Raw genomic sequence first — 4,205 nt, 5'->3', positions numbered from 1 at the left:
AATTAATTTCAACACTTAATAATTATTAATATAATAATATGTATGCTTATAAATTATTTACAATCAGCTAAACTCAAACGGATTCGTAATTTAATGATTGTAACTGCATCCTGTATCTTTTACAAGGTAGGATCCATATCAAATCAGTTCTGTTATATCTTTTTTTTTAAAAAAAATAATTCTTTTCAATGGTTGAATAAAAAAAATTATATAAGAAAATCATAGACCTAAGAGGAGCTAGTGTTTGAATTTGACATCTAATCATAATGTTGATTATTTTTGGGTCAGTTATGGGTCCATTAAAACCTTTTTAAAGAGCTTTTAAAGTGATCCCGTGCAATTTCAAAAAATATTAATAATTTATTTGGTATTATAAATGGTAGATAACCAAATATGCTTCACAAAAATATAGCACTTTAAATTCAACTTTTCATCATAGATGGGGGACCATGGACAAGGAAAAGGAAAAAAAATAATAGAAAAAACCTTTAATAGCTATAGTTTTTTTTATAATTTTCTATCGTTAAAATGATTGAGACCACTTTACCGTTCATGCAATGTATTAAGTTTTACTTACTAATGAAATATTTTTCATTTTATCTTAGATTAGTAGTCACAAAAAATACATGATATTAGAAATGACGATAAAAATTATTTAACGGTAATCAATGAAATCATAAAATGTTATTCAATAGCAGATATGATATTAATGGGCAGGACCATAGGGTGCTAATCTACTGAACTTTTAGATATAAAATGTTGGATATTTGAATATAATTTTTTTTTTATCGATAATACTAAATTTGATATATTGAAATTCATAAATTTTAAAAATAAATTTGAAGTCCAATCCATAATTCAAGAACTCAAATCAAATATCCAAAAAATAAATAAATAAATAAAATTTCAATTTGAATTTTAAATTGGCTCAAACTATATTCACCTCTACCAAGAAATCCAAACTTCTAGCCATATATATTTGTCCTTTCATTCAGATTTTTTACTTAGGGAAATTCTGAAATATTTTCATTTTTTCTGCATATTACTTTTTGCATCAAATGTGATTTGGTTGTTTCTTGTGTTTGTTATACACTAAAATGTGACGTACGTCTACATCAGTATAATTTATTTATTTTATCATAAAAGAAAATAATCTCACCTCAGGTATGAGGAGGGAATTATATTTTTTAAGGACACACTATAAATTCCGTAAGGTCAGATCAATGTATGTTTTATTCTTTAGTTTTGTATTCTGTTGAGTTTAGTTTCCTAAATTTATTTATCAAATATTGATCAACTCTGTTGTCCTAATTTGTGTGTCACTTTTTACTTTTCAAAATTCAAATTATACAAATTTTTACCAACATTTTAAATATATATTTTCATTTATTGATATGATAGTATAGCTTATAATGTTTTTGTGTAATTTTTAAATATTTAAATTTAAATTTTAAAATATCGAGTTGATCTTGTCTAATTTAGCTTTAAAAATTAGTCAATTTTACATTCGTTAAGCTAAAATTACCACATATTAAAATGAAACAATTTTATAAATTCCAAGTTTGATCACGCTTTTAAAAACAACTTAATTTGATATGTATTTTTGTCTAATAATTTTTCATAAAAGTACTTTTATAGAAAAGCAGTTTGTGTTTGACAGATTCATTAATAATTGTAATTATATGTAAAATCTATATGAGTTAAGTTAATGAAAGATAGATCGGCAAATATAATTTCCGTAGGTTATATTTAATTTGTTTTGAGAAATTAATTTTTGCTTCTGCTTCTACTGTTGAAGAAAAAAAAAACCAGAATTTGCATCTTCTCCCCCAACAATCAAAAAACTGTTTTTATGTTGTTATTCAAAAACACTTTTAAGTTACTGTTGCCTTTTATCGAGACTTCCATTCAAAGCTTATAACACTTTTTTTTTCGACCTTCTAACATCGGGCAGGTGTGAGACTATATATTATGCTACCACTTAGCAGAGTTCTATAATTTAATAAGAAGTCGCTACCATTTGATATGTGCCGCTATCCTAATCAAAACACAGGAGAGCACTCCTTCTCCCAAAGTTATCGGGCCATTTTGCCAAGTTTTTTCTATATGATTCTATCAAACGCCCTAGTATACTCTACTTTCACCTGTGTCAGTTTGGTGTATTGTCTATTCACCGGGCTATGCAGTGTGTGTCTACTTTTGAGATGTTAGATCTCAGAGAGAATTATTTTCCCATAAAGATTAGACACTTTCAAAGATGAACATTCTTCTATTAGTGCTAAGAAGTATCAATTGTTGGATGCCTGTGTCGGTTGGAGGCAACATGTACCTCGTGGAATTAGACGAGGTGTATAAGTTAATCCAGACATAACCCATTATAAGTAAAAAGTACAATGAGTAGGTCTTACACATACCTCGGATACATTCTAATTTATTTGTTGCTATGTACCAAGGGTCTAATACCATTTTAATGAAGCTTAGTTAACTCTATTCCGAAAGATAGTTACAAGTAGTGAGGATCACCTAAGACCAATAAACCTTTTTTTTGTTTTGTTTTTTGAATATGTAGAATTTGATTAATTGCACCAAGGTTAGCATATGTACATAACAGACTTCTGCTTCCATAAATATGTGGGAATCTAAAAGGTCAGCAGAAGTATTTACATTGTCTACATCCATCCTTAAATTTATACATTGATGCAAAAGCTGCAATGTGTTATACTCCTACAGTCTTATTCTTCAATATTATTACTTTCAGTTGTTTCCTTTGCCTTTGTTATCGTATTATTTTGTTGCTGCTTCTGCTCTCGTCTACATTATTGTCAGCATGGCTTGCTTCACTTTGTATTTTTTTTTTCATACTTGAGTTTGATATGCTTTACTTGAGCCGAGGGTCTATTGGAAACAAACGTTTCTGACTTCACAAGGCACGGGTAAGGTTGCGTACACACCACAACTCACATGTAAAGATTTTACTGAGAGAAGTCCTTTTTTCTCCCTTTTCCACCATGCAGAATCAGACTTCTTCTATCTTTGAGTGTCATACTTAGTCATCTCCCAATCAAAAAGATTGTATCATAGGCCAAGGACAAGTTGAGGAATATAATCAAATTACTAATTCTTTAAAAACTCTTATCTCATCTGTTTGACAGATACATATAGTTATCTTTTATTTAACCTGATAGTAAAAAAAAACTAACATACCAGGAGCAAAGAGGGGGAGGGGATAGAGATGCCTTGTGCACGACAGCCACGCGGGGCAATTGAAGAGGTGGTGGTACAAGCAGTGATGCTGGCCTTCTTCTGTTTACCTGTATTCTACTATAAGTCCTACAACAATCTCCTAGTTCTGTATCACTAGAAAATTTACCTTCAAAGGAATTAAATCAAGCCATGGATTCTGAAACTCTTGCCAGCCCTTTTGGATATGTTTCATAATGTTATACTGCATTAGTGTATTGTCTGTGTATCTCCATAGCCATTTAAATAGGAGGATTTCTTCGCTGCAACTTGAGGCTCTTGACTACCATCCCCACTTCTTTTTCGGCTACATAACTGTCTCCATTTCACCGGGTGGATCAACCCATATAAAGAGACTACAGCATGGGCAACTGATGTGGGATTCTAACACCTTGTGTTGTTGTACTTGTACATTACCTTATTTACTAAGTTTTAGATCATTATCTCCCTGGAATCTTAACCTAGGAAGGAAAAAGGTAAAGAAACCAAGTTTTGACACTCATAGGATGAATATATAATCAGCACATTTTACTTAGAAAGAAGCCAAATACGTAACAAGAAAACAACACAAATGAAACCATCATGGCTTCTACAAAGGAGTTGTGAAGTGAGAGGATTCAAATTTCCCGGAGAAGCACCACAAACTGCAGTCATTTGTTAACCTTTATATTGCCACAAAAGACCTTTTCTTGATGGATATATAATCCCCCTTATATATTGCTCATAATGTTAGATGAGTACATTTTTACAGACACTATCTCTTAGAATCTTTAGGTTCTTCCGTTTCAGACATATACCTCTACAGTAGAATACTAGAATATGATTCTTATTTGCTTCACCTAACAGTAAAACATTATATTATGCTCCCAAGTTCCCTGCTGCCCTCTTAGTCCTCCGACTCAGCAGTAGTATCTTGAGTTGCACACTTACTGGTAGGGGTGTCAAATGGGCGGGTTGGGTGAAAT

Source organism: Solanum dulcamara, chromosome 6, assembly GCF_947179165.1.
Source record: "Solanum dulcamara chromosome 6, daSolDulc1.2, whole genome shotgun sequence".
Lineage (NCBI taxonomy): Eukaryota > Viridiplantae > Streptophyta > Magnoliopsida > Solanales > Solanaceae > Solanum > Solanum dulcamara.
Note: the sequence above shows the minus strand (reverse complement) of the source record.